This window comes from Dermacentor variabilis, chromosome 2 (genome assembly GCF_050947875.1).
Source record: "Dermacentor variabilis isolate Ectoservices chromosome 2, ASM5094787v1, whole genome shotgun sequence".
Taxonomy (NCBI): Eukaryota; Metazoa; Arthropoda; class Arachnida; order Ixodida; family Ixodidae; genus Dermacentor; species Dermacentor variabilis.
Window position 1 is genome coordinate 105,710,619 of NC_134569.1, and position 21,293 is coordinate 105,731,911.

At 48.9% G+C, this 21,293-nt stretch overlaps 1 protein-coding gene across 1 annotated transcript in view; it reads right to left on the reverse strand.

Annotated features, from left to right (window-relative positions):
• The window catches only part of LOC142572464 (amine oxidase [flavin-containing] A-like), an 82,271-nt gene extending 68,256 nt beyond the window's left edge, over window positions 1-14,015 (reverse strand). The window contains exon 1 of the mRNA XM_075681600.1: window positions 13,940-14,015. The gene's annotated coding sequence lies outside the window, so the exon portion shown is untranslated. The remainder of the gene's footprint in view (window positions 1-13,939) is intronic.
• Window positions 14,016-21,293: the final 7,278 nt, after the last annotated feature.

Sequence of the window (21,293 nt, forward strand, 5' to 3'; positions counted from 1 at the left end):
TCAAATCCTGGCCACGGCGGCCGCATTTTGATAGAGGCGAAATCCAAAAACACCCGTGTGTTTAGATTTAGGTGCTCGCTAAAGAACTCCAGATGGTCAAAATTAATCCTGAGTCTCCCACTACGGCGTGCCTCATAATCAGGTCTTGCTGCTGGCAGGTAAAGCCCCATAATTTCTTTTTTATATTTTTTTTGAAATCTCCAGCTTTGGCTTGCGGGCTGAGAAGGTTAGCTTGACTCCTGTTAGTCTACAGCTCGTGAACGGGCCTGAGACGACATAATGCCGGAAGTGACGTGCATATGTATGTAGGCGCGTGAGGCGGTCAGTTGTTTCCTACTAAACATAGAGGAAGGAAAGAACTATTCGTGGGAGCACCACGCAACACGAATGAAGCCAAACGAGTCGACCGAGCATGTGATCCACACGTCAGGGAGTGCGGTAGGTTTTAGTGTTCCCGCTCCCCCAGCAGAGCTATGACAACCGAACAAGTGCGCATAGATTAAAAATTACCTGGAACCAACCATACTCGGCCAATACGCAGTGTCCAAGAGGACACGTGTTGGGCCGGTACTGCGAGAAAAAAAAGCGAACGGAATGGCTTCGGCCTTCGTTTGCAAAGGCCGACCACGTGACGTAATGCGCTGCTTCTAAGTTTGTTTCCTTCCCATTGCCACACAATTTCTCTGCGCGCTTGTATCGTTCAGCCTACCGTGGGAATAATGGGTACTACATGGATTTGTCTACATTTCGTGCCCGTGACTTCAGACGTTCTTGTGGCTTCACTTATTATGCTTTACCTTTCTGAATTTGCGAGTGATAACATTCTTTTTTTGAACACCCGACAGTAATGTGTTTCTTTGATCCGCCGTGGTGGCGTATTGGCTCGGGCGTAGCACTGCAAAGCCCGAGAGCCGGCATCAAATGCCGGACGCGGCGGCCGCATTTCTATTAGGGCGAAATGCGAAGATAATCAGCAGATCAGGAATGAGCTGGGGTGCGCTTGGCAGGCATTCGCAGATCATGAACAGCAGGTTGCCACTATCCTTCAAGAGAAAATTATATAACAGCTGTGTCTTACCAGTACTCACGTATGGGGCAGAAACCTGGAGGCTTACGAAAAGGGTTCTGCTTAAATTGAGGACGACGCAACGAGCTATGGAAAGAAGAATGATAGGTGTAACGCTAAGGGATAAGAAAAGAGCAGATTGGGTGAGGGAACAAACGCGAGTTAATGACATCTTAGTTGAAATAAAGAAAAAGAAATGGGGGGGGGGGGCATGGGCAGCACATGTAATGAGGAGGGAAGATAACCGATGGTCATTAAGGGTTACAGACTGGATTCCAAGGGAAGAGAAGCGTAGCAGGGGGGCGGCAGAAAGTTAGGTGGGCGTATGAGATTAAGAAGTTTGCAGGGACAACATGGCCACAATTACTACATGACTGGGGTAGTTGGAGAATAATAATAATATTTGGGGTTTTACGTGCCAAAACCACGATCTGATAATGAGGCACGCCGTAGTGGAGGACTCCGGAAATTTTGACCATTTGGGGTTCTTTAACGTGCACCTAAATCTAAGCACACGGGTGTTTTCGCATTTCGCCCCCATCGAAATGCGGCCGCCGTGGCCGGGATTCGATCCCGCGACCTCGTGCTCAGTAGCCCAACACCATAGCCACTGAGCAACCACGGCGGGTAGTTGGAGAAGTATGGGAGAGGCCTTTGCCCTGCAGTAGGCGTAACCAGACTGATGATAATGATGATAAAATGCGTGAACGCCCGTGTACCATGCATTGGGGCACGTTAAAGAATCCCAGACGGTCACGATTATTCCGCAGTTGCCCACTACGGCGTGCCTCATGATCCTCTCGTGGTTTTGGCACGTAAAACGCCACAATCGAGTTTTAATCTGTTTATACGTGCATGCGTAATCATCGCGCATTGTTGCATTTAAAGCTCTACGACTTGTTGCAAGTTATCAGTTTCGCCGTGCCACAAAGCCGTTTGAAGCCGTAAGGACGAATGATCGGTCAAATCCAACGATCATTCCAATGCATGCGGCTGAACCGCCTGTTACGTTCGACCGGCGGGGGCTGGCGATCTTCGGGGAAACAACCTTCGGAAAGACGCCGGCATGCCTGCGGCGGCGGCTCGCTTTGAAAGGACAAGAATACGTCAGTACCCAGCCCGTTGCCGCCGCCATGTCTGCTGCGACGACTCGCTCTGTAAGGACCACACTGCGCCGCGTCCCTAACCGAAAGACGCCGAGATGTCTAGACGCAGTCGGCGGAGCAAGTATTGTTAGTGTGTACGCCGACACCATCACGGTCTGTTTGGAGCAGGGGAGCTCCGGGAAGATGTTGTGCAGTGCCGTCTCACGCAGCTTAGAAGTCGTCAGTAAATGGACAGACGCGGCCGCCACTGCCTGCGGAGTCGGCTCTGAGATAAAGAGGCTCCTGCTCGGGGCAGCACCGTGTCTACGAGAACCCTCTCACCTCGGTGTGGTCAGTGAAACCTGTGCGGAAGTGAGTGTGTAAACCCTGCCCCTCAAAGGCGGGTCGGCGACGATGACTTTGGACGCTCCCATCGGTCGAAAGTTGAACGGCCGTTTTCCCTCACCTAGTGATCTAGGGAGTACAGAGTGTTTATAAGCAGCCGTGGCGTGGCTTCTGGGTGTGCATTCCTCTTTCAGTCATGATGAACAAGACTGATGAACTGTAACGTTCTGATGTAGATATTGTAAATAAATACCATATTCCTCGTTCTCGATGAGAACAAGTCTCTCTCTTCAACAACGTCCTCAGTGTGGATGAGTTGGACGACGGCATGGGCCAGCTACCATCTATTTCATGCCCGACCCCAACCATCACACGCCATAGTTGCGGCTCCAGTAGACACTAGCGCCCTATTTATGTACGTAATATTTATTGTAAAAGAAAAATAAAGGCCAAGTAGTGTCGGCCTGGCTGTAAGATACATATATGCTGCTAAAAGGACGCACGCAGAAACAAAAATATCTCAACGACAACACCACGCGACTGTTTCTGTCAACGTTCTCACCTTTCTGTGTGCGCCATTTTAGCGGCAAATAGGTCTTTCGGCAAATGCCAACTGTACTCCAAGAAAGCAGTTCTGAGGTCTGTCTGTGTTGGGTACACAGGCTGGCGAATACGCGACTCGGACCGTACTGTATACCGTCACATACAGCGTGCGCGCTGCATACATATAGTGTGTCTATGCAGAGGCACAGGGATGGGTAAACTGTTTGTGAGCCGTTTCAAATGGCTACTGCAGACGTGTACTGCGCCAAACACTGGTTTGATGCTATAGGTTTGTCACTACTTCGCGAACTCTGTATGATACTGCATTTAAATTGTTCCGTTTTTTTTTTCTTTGGACTTTTGTGTATCCATGGTGAGTCTGAAACTGGTCTTTCTTGCTCTGTACGTGTGGCCTTCCTACATTTCGCGCGCAACTCACGCCAGGGTCCAACAAACACACGGGCTCCTCGGCCTTCGAACTCTCCTTCCTTGTCCAACTACGCCCCGTGCACATACATACATACATACATACATACATACATACATACATACATACATACATACATACATACATACATACATACATACATACATACATACATACATACATACATACATACATACATACATACATACATACATACATACATACGTACATACATACCGTGAAATACCGCTTGATTGAACGCAACTTGAACAGGCTTTCTCAAGTGAATGAACAACTCTGACTTCTCTTGTCAAAACTAAAAGCTGACGACTATTTGCCCTCATTGTGCACAGGTCATCAATGAAGGCTTCCGCTTGATGTGTTTGAGTCTCTGGATGTTGCGTGGATACGTTTATCAACGCTAGAAATGGGCGTCATCAGTTAAACGTCTCATCCGCAGCTTTCCGCGGCTAATGTCAAGCGATATGGGTTGAGAGCAAGGGACCACGCAATTTAATCTCTCGGAACAGCTGCTGTGCGTTGTTCATGAAGCGTTATGTACCAAATCAACGCTGAAATTTCCCTGAGTTAGAGTGGCGCCGTATGCAACAAAAAAGCGTATCGAGCGAGAGATTAATGCAAAGCAACAAACTTCGCCCGGCTGTACGCGTCAACAAGCGTTGATACAAATTTCGTGTTAAATATCGTCTTATATTTCTAGAAACCTAAGCAGCTGACGTCGGCAGCTTGACGCACTCAACAGGATCGTTAACACTAAAGCCTTGGTCTCAATTGACAAGCGCTGGTTGACTGCAGCGCCTTATCTCGATCTAGCACATTTGTATGCTCCTGTGACAACAGATAATCTTCAATGTTTCTCTTCGCCTCTCTCTGTCTCGCTCGCCCAATTCTGGGCACCGATTACACTACCAGAGACCCGCGACTGTAATGCTAACCTGTTTCAAAATTGAATTCTGGGGTTTTACGTCATGGCCAAACCATCAAAATCACGATCTAATTTTGAGGCACGCCGTAGTTGGGGACTATGGAATTATTTTGACTATACCTGAGGTTCTTTTATGTTCACCCAATGCTCGCTAGCCTTCTTTAATGTCAGGCATTTAAATACATTGCTGATGAGGAAACTTAGCACAACAAAAAAGACAACGCACACAGGAAGAGAATGCAACGACATGTATTTGTGCGTTGTCTTTTTGTTGCGCTGATTTTCCTCAACAGCAATGCAACACCAACAGACCCAATAATTATTTCTTCAAGTGTAAAAACACGACTTAGTGAAACACAGTTAAGACGGTGAACACTGCTGCATAGTGCTGCATACGGTATATGACTTCTACATATTTTAGGCAAGCTTTAGGTGCCATAAATTAATCTATTTCTCTCGCTTTTGCGCGTGTTTAGCTAGCCATTAAATCTGCTCGCTGTGCTTCGTGTTAGCAACCACGTCGTTTTTTTATTTTGCTTTTTCTTTATCCTAATAAGGCATACACGCGCCGAGGTGGCGCAGTGGCTTTGCCGTTGCGCTGCAGGACACTAAAGAGAAAAATGATTTCTTCTGCATCAGTAAATTACCTTTCTACAACATCAAAAACAGCACTCTTACCACGATAAGACTCTCGGTAAGCCAGAAAAAGCGCAAGAACGAAAGACGGGTGGCAACGCTTCCTTGAAGTTCCCGCACTTGGTCGCTGTTTTTGTCATGGATTTTGAGGGCACCTTCTAGGGCCTTCTTAATTATATAGCGGTACAGACTGACTACATTGCGTTCTAAAGGAACCGAATATTAAACATGGCAAGTTTCGAGAACCTTTACTCAGCCAACGCGCCCAAAATGCGAAAACATACTTTGGAATCACTGACGTGACACGGACGTACCGGCGTCGGGGTTTCGGTGCGAAATTCAAATAATGATACTTCGACCTTCATTGTCTCATCTAATAATCAAACTATTATTTTGAAATGAGTGCCTGCAGGGCTCTTAAACAATGCTTTATTAGTATAAACTGATTTATTGTTTCGCTTTAGTGTCCCTTTAAGTCCGAGGGCGCGGGTTCGAATCCCGGCCTACGCAGCGGCATTTCCATGGTGGCGTCATGCAAAAACGCCCGCCTACCGTGTATTTGGTGCACTTAAATAAAAAAGAAACTCCTGGTAGTCAGGATTATTCAGGAGTTCCCCACTACGGCGCACCTCATAATCATCACGTGGTTTTGACACGTATAACCCCAAAACTTATTTTTCAACACCGCATAGGGCCCAGAAGCTGCTTGTCATAGATGCTTACACGGCAACCGTTAACCAAAACCGATACGGAAGCCGTGGCATAGCACATATACGTATTATTAACGTATTCTTTTCTTTGCCTACACGGCCTGGCTACGTTACGTCCTTTTTTTCTTTTCTTTTTTACATTATGCACCATCCAAGACGCAGTTGGCATCGCTAGGCGATGCAAAACCTGAACAGGCCTTTTAAGTATTCGTCCTCTTGCATTTCGATGCACCAAGTTTGCACCAATCCATAGTGGCCGGGATATATTTGCAGTACAGGAGCCAGTGGCCAAGACATCGGTTCTTGCATTCGTCTTGCAGTCAAACTATGCGTCGTCTAATTTCACAGTTTTGTTGAATCTTTGCAGGTACTGATGCAGAAATCGTAATTCCAAGAGGTAGGATTTTTTTCTCCAGAGATGATAAGGAGACACTGATGGTACTCTAGCTTCCGGATGACATATATTGTCAGCGGCCAGCTGGAGGTGTCGTAGAAGCTGGAATCAGGGTTATTGACGATTGAATTCCAGACGAGAAAGGGGGCCGGGCATACCGGTGATGGTTCTCCTGCTCGTGAGTACGCATACGTCAAAGGACGGGAGTTAACCACAGCTCCCACTTCTAGGAGTAGAGTCCCCAATTCCTCGCTTTCCAGACTGCTCTTCCAGAGAACTTTGCACGGGGCTGACTTGATAGACTTGATGAACTTTTCCACCAGCCAGGAAACAGGAACTAAAAGTCCCTGTTTTTTTTCCAAGATGTCGGTGCCAAATTTGGGTGCTTGGACGGCAACGGGTAAGAAAAACTCAGAGGAAAGTTGTGACGTTTTCTTAGCGTTTTCTTCGTTACTTTGCCTCCACTCACTGGCTGCGCTTATTTGGGTTCATATTTTTCTGCACCTGCGATATGAACTTCGCAAGACTGGTTCCGAGGTATGGAGAAATTCGAGTCTGCCGTGAGAACCCATAAGTTTTAAAGACGTAACCTCCAAGATTCTATGCTCAAGCGCGGGCCAAAATATGCGGCTACCTCGGAAGGAGCAGCACCGTCAACTTTCCCATCACCCCTTCTCTCCGTATAGCACACAGAGCCGCAGCTCCCCTCGCACTATGTGCTTCCGACGCCACTATGTGAAAACCAGAGACAAAGATGTTTCTTATGGAAGCTGGAGGACGTTGACTGACTGAAAGCATCGGATGTTGCTCCAGATATCGGGGGAAAAAAACGAAGGAGGCACGCAAAAACAACCCTAATGCGTGTATATTCCAAATTATCTACGAGGTCTCATTGGTACACAGTTGCACAGTCAATTGAGTCAACCACTGCAATGCAGAACGATCGCCTTACAGAAGATTCCATCCTTTAGACGTTTCATTCCACAGCTCACGAAGTACGTAGCAGTTTGTCGTCAACGTGAGTCACGCACTTGCATCCATAAAAACAGAAAAATCTTTTTTGAGGGTTGCTGGAGGGTCTACCTACCCGCGTTCTACCTGTGTATCTCACAGGTAGAACGCCTGTGAGATACACCTCTTCTTTACTTGGCAAACAAGGAACCGCATCGAATGGGCTCGCGCAGGGAAGAAGCGCAGGAAGAACACTGTTAAGAACAAGTAAACAAACGAAAGTGCAAAATCAAGATTTCTATCATCATCATTAGCCTGTTTTATGTCCCCTGCAGGACGAAGGCTTCTCCCTATAGTAATTTCTATAGTAGCATACAACTTAAAAAAAAAAACAGTTGGCAACCAAGGCACACGAATCGCACGGGGTTGGCTTACTCCGCCAGCCAATCACGGAAGCAAACAAAATCGTCGTCATGCGACCTTTTCAAAATGGCGTCGTACTTGATATGTCCGGAGCGTCTGTTGTTCTTGAAGAGTCTTCATCGACGGAAGCAATGAGGTGTGCGACAGACATGGACAAAGCGTATGGAGTCTGAGCATTTCACTCTTCAAGAATCTACCCGCCGTGGTTGCTTAGTGGCTATGGTGTTCGGCTGCTAAGTACGAGATCGCCGGATCGAATCCCAGCCACGGCGACCGCATTTCGATGGGGACGAAATGCGAAAGTACCCGTCTACTTAGATTTAGGTGCACGTTAAAGAAACCCAGGTGGTCCAAATTACCGGGGTCCCCCATCACGGCGTGCCTCATTATCAGATCGTGGTTTTGGCCCATCAAACTCCTTAATTAATTAAATTTTCAAAAGCCTGCAATACAGCTCATTTCACTGCTGAGCCCGTTTTACTCATGAAATTTCCCTGTCAACTGAAGTGAAACTTGACAATAAATAGTTGCAGCGAAGCAAGCATTTGATTTTACTCCAATAAAGAATCAGGCTTTCGCCATCCCACTATAACAGGCGAAGGAGAACGTACAAAATTGCGCGCTAATAATTTTATTTTTGTGGTTACCGCCTTATTTGGGTAGCAGGAAAAGTTTGAAGTACAAGTTTGCAGCTTCGGGAGGAACGGTGGCTGGCGGTTATGAGGGCGTGGGCGGGGCTTCACTGCAGATTTAGGTTGTATCCGACTATAGTAGCGTTTTTTGAATTCGCTCTGGAAGAATTACAAACATATATTTGAGGAACAATCCCAGTTCTTTTGGATCCCTCGTTTACTGCTCTGCCAAGTGAAGTGCCAAAACCGACTCGTATTTTTATTTGGGAAGTTGCGTAATGGTGCGTGGCCGCCAGTCCCGTACAACCGCGTAGAGCGCAGGACGCTGCAGTTCTAGACGTACTGCGCCCACCGCGGAAGGTTAGAAAAACACTTACATAAGTACAGCAGAGAAGTGGCTACGTCAGGCGGCTCGACTGATAATTGTAGAAGTCTCATTCAATATACACAGAATTGTTCTCCACTTTCGGCAGCGTTTTCTCTACTTCCTATTTAAGTAACAAGATATTGACCCATAAATATTTTCATACAAAACGGTTAAATTTGTTAATTCTCACTTTTCCTTCTTGTTTGGCTGTTCTCTCGGCGTAATTTCTCAACTCCTTGCGACTCTTGTTTCCAGTTGCCAATTTTGCACAGAAAGTGCTGTACAATTAGGGAAAAGCTAGACGAGGTAACGGGTGACAGTCATACTGCTTATGGGTTTAAGGGTTATTGCAGGGTTTGATGATGGACGCTGTTTCGCATTATTTTAATTTGCAATTTATTTAACCCGTCTCGCGGGTATATGGATCCGACGATCTGCCAGCGTCGCGGCGAGCCACCACTCGAGAAAATAATGAAGCAAAATGACAAGTTAAACTCAACTGCCGTTTTCTCCGGCTGCAACTCGTTCCTCCAGCATACAGACCAGCTGACTGCGAACTGAATCCCTTTCCTGGTCCCTGGATCACTCTTAACAAAGAACGTTGAACTATCGAAGCAACAGCCATGCGCGTGACCATTGAATAGATGGTGACAGCTGAATGCATCTCGAGTTAATCGCGCGGGCACCGAATCGATGAGAATACTGGCATTCACACCCCAGGAGACGCCGATAACTACCGCCATCCAAAAGGAGTGAATAAGGCAGCAAAATGTTGACAACTGAATAGCTGTCAAGTCTCAACATTGATTTGGCGGCGCTTTAGGAATGTGTGTGAGGATTGGTGGCGTGGGCAGGGAGGGGAGGGGGGCATACCGCTTAATTTAGGAGGGGGGCGCCCCCCCCCCTGGGTACGTGCCTGATAGCGATACTACGTATTGCCGCCGCCGAAATGAGGTATGCACGGGGCGTGTGCTGCAGCGGGACTCCTCTTTCGCGTTGTTCTAAGAACACTCGGCGCCATTTAGCGCTTCAGCCGTGAAGTCTGTGCGTGACCTTCGAAATGCATGGCGCACAGGTGCGTGTGAACGCTGAGAAACGCGTCATGCGGCAACCGCGCTCCTTTCTCGCGCTTCTTTCTGGACACGCAGCGCCAGCTAGTGGCACCGCCGAGAAGTCTGCACGTGACCTGCCTCCGAGACGAGAAGAGTGGCGCGCCGGTGCGAGTGAACGCTGAAAATTGTTCCCCCTATCGCCGCCCACTCAGTGGCACGTAAGCAGTGCTACTGAGTGCCAGATTTCGGAATCAGGGCAAGATTTCAGAAAGTGCTATGTTCAGTGATTTTGGTCTGGCGGTTCGAAGATTGGTAGGGTGCTTGCTTTGGCCGGATCGGGATGTTGTTGTTGATTCTCGGTCGTTCCAGTGGACCTTCTTAGTGCCGAGCAGCAGGAAAGAACCCCGATGGAAGAAAGGCAAGCCTATCCTTCCAATCAATCATCGACGTCGCTCAACCAGCGCATCCAATCTTCCGAGCTGCGTTGGACAGCTGAACCTCTGGATGCATTTTCTGGTGGCAGGGGTGTTGTGCCACACTGCGTGCCTGTCATCACGCGCGCTCCCCCCTCGTTCTTCAGAAGTGGTTGCCTTTGTGCTGAGCTTCAAACATCCACTGACAACCTTGATGTCGTCATGTCAGGCCAACTCGCCCAACTATGTGTAGGAACCTCCGAAGTTCCGCGAAACTGCCGACCCCTTCCCGTCCCGTCGGTTGCGCTCTTACTGTTACTTGTATGGTATTAGCTGCTATATCTCTACATAGTGTATGTAGCTTTTCGTCTCTTCTTCATCTGCGCGAGAGTCCGTCTCTCGTACTCGACCCCGAGTCACAATACCATTCGACCATGTACTACCCTGCGGTACAAGCAGGCAGGAAAACGGTTAGTTACAAACAAAAATAGATAGATAGAAGGCGCCCGGAACGTGCATGAGGTACCTATAAGTATGCCAACGCATTAAAAAGAAATGCACAGATGACAGTAATTGTTTGGGCACAAGGAAGCACCAAAGGACGCACATCTTTCTTTTAATAGTGCATGCATCATAACGTCTCGAGCGTGTATCCTGGTCGTCAACGCGATATACACTTTAGAGTGTCTGATGCGTTATCAGCTGTTGCGCGCAAAAGGGTGTAGATATGTATTGTCACGGTACAGCACCTATGAACGTACAGAACGTACAGATAAAGCATAAAGAGCAGTAACCACTGGAGAAAGTGTTTTCCTGCACAACGGTTTGTGGACATTGTGGTAGCTTATCACTTATCGCTATAGTCGCTGGGATAGCTGGTTCGTCTTTATCACGGTGCGTTAGGACGCGAAACAAATCATAAAGCCACCTTAAATGTTCAGTCCGCTTAACACATATACAGTTCTGTCGAAAAAGCGTGAACCACAGCGCCCTCGTCGCCGAAGATGGCAGCACTAGGCAGCACTCGTGCGATGATGCTGCGGCCACGGCCTACCGGCACTCTCGTGCACAGATAATGGGCTTCCATTTTTCTTACAATAAAGTCAGGCGACCGTGTGACAACAAAACTGAAGGCAACAAAATTACTGCATCGAGGTCTGATTGTTTGCTTTACCTCCGCTGAAACAATTGCCTCCAAGATTTATGGTTTCGTTTGTGAATGCGGCCGCCCGGGCGGCGACTTTACGATTGCTAAGTACAGCGTGGCGTGGTACTTCTGGAGGCGCCAGACGTTTGTGCGCTTGTGCGAATAAAAGCGGGCGCAAGAGAAAATGTGGGGGCCTTTGCTCCTTAAATATATGACCCTGCCTAGGCCCCACGAAGAAGTTTCTTAGCGCGCGTTGTATACGCCTTTGTCCATAGGCGTGCCGGCATTACGGAGTGGGGTCGAGTTTGTTTACGCTCCGACGCTGGCTGCCGGCGCGGTGAAATAGGTAAAGCAGCGGGCACTGACGCCCCACTTGGCGACCGCTGTGTCAGACTGTCTCGCATCTGCAGCACTCGTGCTAAGTCACTCATGCCGGATCATACCTTTCTCGCGCCTTACGGCGATGTGCCTTTAAACTAACATCACAGATGTTGCCGTGGGGGCAGTAGGGACCGTAGTAGAGGTTGGGCCGCATATATTGAAAATGTATAAGACAGAGCGCCTTAGCAACCACGATAGAACGCGAGTGGCTGAAAGGCCGCCGGTGACGCTCGACGCCCCTGCAACCGCTATGGGAGAGTACCCGCCGTAGTTGCTCAGTGGCTATGGTGTTGGACTGCTAAGCACGACGAGGTCGCGGGATTGAATCAGAGCCACGGCGGCCGCATTTCGATAGGGGCCAAATGCGAAAACGCCCGTGTACTTATATTTAGGTGCACGTTAAAGAACCCCAGGCGGTCGAAATTTCCGGAGTCCCCCACTACGGCGTGCCTCATAATCAGAAAGTGCTTTTAGCACGTAAAACCTTACACATTAATTTTTCTCATTTAACCACTATATGAGAATACGTCGCACTACCCTAGCGCCTTTTACGCCAACCTAACCTAACGTCAATCTAGCATAACGTTAACGTAACCGTCCAGCAGGACCGGGGTGCGCTCGAAAAGCACAAGCCTCATGACCCACTACAAACAGGCCCAACTGGGGTAGTGCAGAGTAGGGTATAACCCCGGGTCGATGCTTGGCCAGCGTCACGACGCGTTAAACCGTCGGTTGCCGGCACTTTATTGAAGTTATTCCTACCTGCAAAGACAATAATCCTCACGGCGTAACCGCTGTGAGAATACACCGCGCCGCCCTAACGCCTCTTACGCTAACCTAACCTAACATTAACCTAACGTGGCCGAGACGCAAATAAAGAGAGAGAGAAAACATTTATTTGGAACATCGAAAGAAATCCGCACGGCGTAACCGCTGTGAGAATACGCCACGCCACCCTAACGCCTTTTAAGCTAGCCTAACCTAACCTTACCTAATCTAACCTAAGCTAACCTAAACCTAAGCCAACTCGCAACCTAACGTGGGCGAGACGCAAAGCCAATAATACTCACGGCGCGACATCAGGCAGTGGCGTTCAACCGCGGTTGCTAAGGCGCTGTGCGTGTATTTCACTCAAAGGGAACCACTCAGTAATGCTCCTTAAAAGTCGCGGACAGCAGCATACGAAAAGTCTGCCAAGAGCGAAGATACTGCACCAGGAGAGCAGGCCGGGCCTCTACTAGCTATGGCCCCTACTGCTCCCCCAGAAAAATCAGTGATGTTTTTTCGAAGGTGCAGCGCCGTAAGGGGCAAGAAAGGTTTAAGCGGGCGTGACTGACTCAACACCAGCGCCGCAGGCGCGAGAAAGTCCGTCCGACGTACCTTCATACACAGCGATCACCAAATGGGGCGGGGCGTCCGTGCCCACTGCCTCACCGCGCAGGCAGCCAGCGTCGGAGCGTAAAAAACTCGACTCCACTCCGCAATTCCGGCATGCCTACGGGTCAAACGCATGCAACACGAACAAAGAAACTTCTCCGTAGCGCCTAGGCCGTAGCGCCAGATATTCAAGGACCAAAAGTTCTCAGATGTTCTCTCTCGTGCTCCCTCTTACTCGCGCATGCGCACAAACGTCCGGCGCCTCCGAAAGTGCCACGCCCCGCTGTAATATACTAGCCATTGTAAAAAATGCGCACGGGCCGTCCGAAGGAGAACGAGCCCCCCGTACCTTCCTTCCCCCCGGAACCTTGATCGTCTCGGAGACGGTGCGCATGAGATTGAGCCGCGATCTCCGGCTCACTCTCAAGCTCTTTCACTCACACATACACAGCATGCGGCGCGCGGCAACGATTTTATCGCTCTTGGAGCCTCACGGTGACGCCGACGGCAGAAAGTGCTTGGAGAGTCCATATAATTGCTATCGCAATGAAAATGTCATCATATAGCGTAGCTTAATGCGAAATTACATTTTTTTCCCTAGCCTAGAGAAGCGGTGGAACACCTCCGAATGTGAAGGGGAGGAAGGTGGGGGGGGGGGGGGCGGGTATTGTCCTGTAATCTCCATCCCATGCTGCGGGCGGCCAAAACCACCGCGGTGTACACGCCAGTGACTATATGCGTTGCGCTGCTGATCTCGAGGTCGCTAGTTCGATCCGGGACGCGCGGCAGCCGCATTCCTATGGGCGGCGGTATGAAAAAAAAAAAAAACCGCCCCTGTACCATGCATTGGGTGCACGCTGAAGCACCCGAGGTGTTCAAAATTATTCCGAAGCTCCATACTACGGCATGCATCATAACCAGATCGCGGTTTCGGCACGTAAGAGCCACGAATATAATCAAATAAATTAATATTTTATAGGCTTCCGTGTGATCATGGGCGCGCCGTCGGATTCATGACATTTACGCACGCTGTGTCCTACTCACGTTTTTCAGGCGGGGGATCCCATCGATCCGCGATGCAAAGCCCTTTCGTACAGAGAAGAGGTGTTCCTGGGCTTGCGCGTATGAGAGATGTGACCGTCTGCAGCCAGAATGGCTCAAGCATAACTTACGGTTGGTGTCGGCAGGGTGAGGCTCTCTTATCTTATAGCTCCGAGTATTTCACTTTGCGCTCATAATCTCGGGCGCCGCCCGTAAAGAGGCAAGGAGCGTCTGCATAGCGCGCGTCCTATATATCCTTTTGCGAGCCGAAGGACGGTCTTAAAGCACGTCGCGGAGCGTTAGAGGCAGAGCGAGAGAAGAAAAGGAGACAAAAAATTCCGCGGAAGAAACTGGTTCGTTTCCATGCCTCCGCTAAACCTATTCTCTATCAATGGAAGACAAAGAGAAAAATGGTTGGATGCGGTGGTAAACAGCGGTTGTTCGATATTCCGTTGTCCTTATTTCAGTGACGATGCAGGCAACGCATACGTGAATTGTTATATCTATCTTCATGCCCCTTTGAAGTGTACACAGATAGTAGCGCCGTCACTGAAAAACATGCATTTGCTCCGAGCACGCATGAATTTCAACGAGCGGGCGTCATCAGTGCATTTGGCTCTCCCACACGTGACGTGCTTCCACCGCAGGGAAGCGAGCCTACGACCCTGTGTCTAGGAGCAGAACACCATGGCCACTGTGCCACCAGTGGGTTTTGCAGATGCGTATATGGAGGGGTTGTCACTAGCCCTATAGCTCACCATTTCTTTCTCAGACATTTGAGAGTTTTTAAGGAAGAGGAGAAGAAATAGATGTAAAGACAGATAGGTTAGCCAGTTTTCAGACCAGCTGGCTACCCAGTGCTGGGGAAAGGGGGTAAGGGGAACAAAAGATAATAGAAAAGAGATATTACAAAAAAGGGAAGGGCAAAAATAAAAGGAAGAAAGCAAAAGAGAATACAGCACTGCTTAATGTCTCTAAGACCAGTCCTCCGCACGAAGCACAACAGCGCTTTCAAAGCATTCTGTGCTGCAGACGGTCTAAGCCAGTGTCCCAGGACCTTTTCCTCCGACAAAGGGCATTTGTAAAGACTATCTAGTACTCTTGATAGTTCTTTCCTGGGCGCACTGAAGCGGGCACACTCACATTGAAGGTGGGCGATTGTTTCCTCGCAGCTATACAGTTCTCATCGAGAACGAGAAATATGGGATTTATTTACAATATCTACATGAAGGTTGGAGAACGTTACATTTCATGTCTAGCATGACTGGAAACGGAAGCACACCGAAGAGCCGACAACGGCTGCTTAAAAACACTCCATCCTCCCTAGATCCCTAGGTGAGGGAAACCTGCCGTTCAACCTTCGTCCAATGGGAGAGTCATCGTAGTCGACCCACCTTTGAGGGAGAGGGTTCACACACTCAATTCCGCACTTTGGTTTCATTGAACACACCGAGGTGAAAAGGTTCTTGTAGACAGGGGTTGATACGCTTGACCCGAAGTGGTGCCTCTTGATTTCAGAGCTGACCCCGCAGCTAGCCGCGGCGTCTGTCCATTGACTGTGACGACTTCTGGGGCCCGTGAGAAGGCACCGCAAGACGCCCCTTTTCAGGGGCTCTCTTGCTCCAAGCAAACCGTGATGGCGACACCGAATTAACTAACAATACTCGGTCCGCCGAACGTGGCTAGACATGCCGTCACCGTTGGACTGTCGAGGAGGCGCATTGTTGTCTTTACAAAGCGAGTCGTCGCAGCGGGCTGGACAAATTTTGCAGGTCGGTACCCCTGCAGGCCGATCGTAACAGCTCCTCCATGGCCTGGAAAATCTCGACTGGCCAGTGCTGATAACCGCTGGGCAGGAAGATAATGGCTGGTGGCAAGGGGGGGGGGGGCGATGCCTTTGCTTGCAGCGACCAGCTGTGAAATGATGACACCGCCACAAAACGTCTAACAAGGACAGGTAACTGCAAAGCGAACCCCACAACACGGCTCTGCGCCGAGATGACGTATCTTGGATCTCACTTTAGACCCGCTAGGCTTCAAAGAAAACATAAGTGCTGAAACAACAAATGCTACATCTCGCTACGCCAATTTTTAAAGGAATTTCGTGCTGACAAATTGAGCAATCTGGAGGGAGTCCTGCTATCTGAGAGGGAGGGGATCTTCTTGGCTTAACAAAAATAACAATAACAGCACCAAAATTTAGGCGGGATCCCTAAACGCAGAATTCAAATTAGCCTGCTCAAACCATCCGCATTGCTATGCAACTTTCCCTCCTTATATCTAACGAAGAAGTTGTACTCTTGGAGAGTGAGGTTCCATCGGAGCAAGCGGCCTTTTTTGTGTGACATTTGATTGAGCCACGTCAGAGGACAGTGGTCGGCCTCGAAGATGAACCTCGCTCCGTACAAGTAACACAACAACTTCTGGGCTGCCCAAACAAAACAAGCACCTTCCTTCTCTGAAGCGCTGTAGGCTTCCGCTCTTACAGTTAGTTTATCGCTGGCATAGAGGATAGGATATTTCTCATTATCGTCGCCAACCGGACTAAGCACCACGCCCATACCTTTTTCGCTTGAGTCGAACTGAACTATGAATTCCTTTATGTAGTCTGGCGCGCGAAGCACAGGACGAGGAGCCAATAGCGTTTTTAAATCTCAGACAGCATTCCCTTTGTCCTTATCCCAGTGTACGCTACTCGGTGCTCCCTTTCGCAGGGCGTCCGTTAATGGACTTGCATTTACGAGTAATTCGGAATGTACCGTTGATAGTACCCCACAAGTCCCAAAAATTAATGAAGGTCTGTTTTCGTGCGCGGCTGAGAAAATTTGTCCAATCGTAGCTATTTTCAGCTCGGCCGGCCGTCTCGTGCCTTGGCCGACAACATGGCCCACATAAGTAACGTGTGAACAACCAAATCTACACTTTTCCGCTTTCATCGTTAAGCCGGCTTCCCTCAAACGTGAGAACACTTGTTTGAGGTGCGATACGTGTTGTTCCCAGCTGTCCGAAAAAATTGCTACATCATCAAGATAAGGCAAGGCGAAATCCTGCAAGTCTTTCAGGACAATATCCATTAATTTAGAAAAGCTATAAACGGCGCGTTCTTCAGCCCAAAGCTGAGTGCGAGAGGGCGAAAAGTACCTACAGGTGAGATGAATGCGGCATAGCGGCTGGCACTTTCTGAAAGGGGAACTTGCCAGTACCCCCGCACGAGATCTATAGTTGAAATGTATTTAGCAGCGCTAACTCTTTCAATTCGTTCCTCAATGTTGGGTATCGGGTACAGCTGATCCCTAGTGATGGCTTTTAACTTCCTGTAGTCAACACACGGACGAGGGTCCTTGTTAGGGGTTTCTACCAGTATTAGCGGTGGCGTGTAGTCACTCTCAGCGGGCTCAATAACTCCTAACTCTAGCATGCGCTGTATCTCTGCCTCCATAATTTCTCTCTGTCTTGGAGACACCCTGTAATGCTTTGATCTTACGGGTTCGGTTGATGTCAGCTCTATTTCATGCGTTATTAGTTCGGTTCTACCTGGCCGATCGCTGAACCTGTCGATATATTCCCCTAACACCTCTTTTAGGTCCTCTAGCTGCTCGGGTCTTAGAGCATGCGAGCTTACCGAATGTTTTACTACTTCTTCTAGGCCGATTTCAGAGTTGGAGGTCGCCCTATACTCCTTAAACTTGGTACTAGTGCCATCCTGCTCTTTGATGGTATAGTTAACGACTCCGCTCCGCTCTATATACGGCTTCATCAAATTGCAGTGATATATCCTCACCTCCTTCCTGCGACCGGGCATTTTCAGAGCATAGTTAGTATCTAAAAGTTTGTGCAACACTTTAACGGGCCCGTCCCAGTGAACTTCAAGCTTGTTCTTTCTTGAAAGTTTGAGGATCATTACCTGGTCTCCGGCGTTAAACGTACGAAGCCTCGCGTTCTTGTCGTAATAGAACTTGGCGTTCTTTGGAGCTACTCCCATGTTCTTTTCGACTATAGTTCTTGGGTTGCAGCTAGCCGTTCCAGCAGATTTAGCACGTATTCAACCACTGTTGGACTCTCCCCTTTTTCCTCCCACATCTCTCTTAACATTCTCAGTAGAGAACGGAGTGTCTTCCCATACACTAGTTCTGCTGGCGAGAACCCTGTAGCCTCATGAGGAACCGTTCGCAAAACAAAGAAAGTGGCCGTAAGACAATTCACCCAGTCCTCCTTGTACGTATAGCAGTGCGCCTTGTTACGAACGACCTGCGGGGGCTGGCGAACTTGAGGAGAAGCGGCCGACGAAACCTGCCTGGCCCACTGCGATGACTCACTTTGTGAAAAGTGCGCCGAGTCAACAGGCGAACGGCGCCACCATGTCTATTGCGGCGACTCGCTTTCTAAGGACGACAATACGACAGTCCCCAACCGAATGGCGCCGGGATGTATACAGTCGGTGGACCAGGTATTGTTAGTGGATTCACCGTCACGGCTTGTTTGAACCGGTGTAACCTCTACAAGAAAGTGTTTTGCGGCACCGTCCCATGGGTCTTAGGAATCGTCAGTCAATGCACAGACGCGGCGGCCACTTACTGCAGGGTCAACTCTGGGATAAAGAGGCGCCGGCTCGGTTCAAGACCTCTATCTGCGAGAACGCTCTCACCACGGTGTGGTTGGTAAATCCTATGCAGAAGTGAGTGCGTAAACCCTCCCCCTCAAAGGCGGGTCGGCGACGATGACTTTGGACATCCCATCGGTCGAAAGTTGAACGGCCGTTTTACCTCACCTTGGGATCTAAGGAGCACAGAGCGTATTTAAGCAGCCGTCGTCGGCGGTTCAGTGTGCATTCTCGCTCAGTCATGCTAGACTGATGAACTGTAACGTTCTCATGTATATACTGTAAATAAATCCTATATTCCTCGTTCTTGATGAGAACAAGTCCTTCCCTTCAACAGCGTCCTTAGCGTGGACGAGTTGTACGACGGCATGGGACTGCTACCATCTATTTCATGCCAGACGCCAGCCCTTACAGCCCCCAAAACTCGCTTAACCACTGAATACCACCTCTCTACACTATTTGACTTAGGGTGATAGACGGAACTGTGTATCAACTTTACCCCGCACTTTTGTAAGAATGTGGAAGTCAGTGAGCTGGGTAATAATGACCCTTTATCCGCCTGCATTTTGGCTGGAAACCCAACTCGTGCGAATACTGACAAAAGCACGTCTACTACTTCGGTGGAGCTTAGCTCTTTCAGAGGGATTGCTTCTGGAAACATTGTAGCCGGACACAGCATGGTAAACAAGTACCTGTAACCCGACTTTGTCTTTAGTAGCGGCCCTACCGTGTCTATCACAAGTCGTCTGAAAGGTTCTGAAATTAAGGGCACTACCTTTAGGGGAGCTTTCCAGGTTTCTCCTGGTTTACCCGAGCGCAGGCAGGCGTCGCATGATCTTACAAAGTTTTCTACTTATTTGAAACAACCAGGCCAGTAGTATTCCATAAGCAACCTTTTCTTTGATTTGTTTATGCGTAGGTGGCCAGACCACCCATTTCCATAACAGACTCGAAAGGTCCTCTCTGTACATAGTAGGTAGGACTAACTGATCTAGAATCCTGCCATTTCGGTCTTTGTAGTGCCGATACAACAATCCTCCTCTCTCTTGTATCGTCACGTTGCGCCTAGCAATGCCTTCTTTAGCTGTGTGGTACAATTTAGCTAAGTTGTCATCACTCTTTTGCTCGGCTGCCAGTGACCTTCTGTTCACACGTAAGAGCCGATCAAAATGCTTTGAGGCCGGTGATAGTAACAACCCTGTCTTGCTTGCGAGTGTGTCAGCTGGCTCTTCCTGCAGGCGTGAACTTTGACACTCTAGTGATACGCTCTCATTGAGCTGGTCAGCTGGCAGGCTTTCCTCAACCGTTCTTTCGTCCCTCGAGCCTAGCTGTGATTCAGTTAATGAAGTTACTTCTTTTGCTATTTCCGCTGGAGCAGCTTTTGCATTTTCAGCCGAAAGCGACGCAATTTTACGAGCTTGGCCTCGCGTCAACGCTTGTACAACGCCCTCTCCCAGTTGAAGCTCTTTGTCACGGAGTAACTGACCCGCCCGATTCGAAAAAATGTAAGGGTACTTCAGCGACAAAAATGTGGAAATTGCAGCCTCGGTCTCGAGCTCCCCGGACGGTCCACTGATTTTGACTTTGGCCATGGGCAGACACACGCTGTGTTCTTCTACAACCTGGTTGATCCATGCTACTTCTCCAGTGAAGTCATCTACCGTCACGTAAGACGGATGAACAATGTCCATAATGGCGGCACTGTCTCGCAGCACACGGCATGGTTTGCCATTAACTTGCAGGTCGTGAAGATATGGCCTTAAAAGTTCCATATTCTCGTCTTTTTCATCCACGTAGGAGAAAACTACGCTATAGGCTTCCGCAGTTTACCGCGATATGTCCGAGTTTGTGGCACTTATAGCAGCGGATCGGTCCGAAAGATTCGAATTTTCTTTTGCTGCTCTTTTTGCACGTTTTATCTGCTTGACTTCTCCTCGCTCTTTTCTGAGGGTTTTTCCTCCACGTCTACAGGCTCCGGTCGTCTAGTCTGCGAACCCTTTTTGAACGGAAGTTGTTTCCGCGGTCCATTTCAACCGTCCCAATTTCCGTCCTCAGCGTTCAGCTTTCTACGCGTTGCGTACCCTTCGGCTAATTCAGCCGCCCTTTCCACAGTGTATACATTTCCTCTGTCTTGCACCCACAGCTTCACAGATTGTGGAATGCTTATGTAAAACCGCTCTAGACACATGCATCCAATAATCATGTCTCTGCTCTCCTACGATTCCGCGCTTTTCAGCCACTCGACGAGGTTTGCCTTTAAGCTGTATGGAAACTACGGAAATCCCTCGCTATCCTTCTTGCCCGTGCTTCTAAACCTTTGCCGAAAAGCTTCAGCTGAAAGGTAGTACTTCTTAAAAAGACTAGCCCTAACCTTCGCATAATCATATGTATCTTGCGCACTGAGTCTGGCGATTACATCAGCAGCCTCACACGGCAACATAGACAGCAACCACTGTGGCCATGTATTCGGACCGAAGTTCATCTTCTCGCAAGTCCTTTCAAAATTTTCTAGGAACAAGCCTATGTCGTTCCCGACCTCAAATGGCTTTAACAGCCGGTCCATGCGGTATGATTCGGCCTCAGTTGATCATTCCATAGCCCTTTCACTTCCTTGAGACAGCTCCAAAAGCTTGCTTTCGAGCTCAAGTTGCATTTTTCTTAACTCGCGATCTTTCTCGCGTTCTTCTCTGTCCCGTTTCTCTCTGTCCAGTTCTTCGCTCTCTCTGTCCCGTTTCTCTCTTTTCCTAAAAAGTTCTA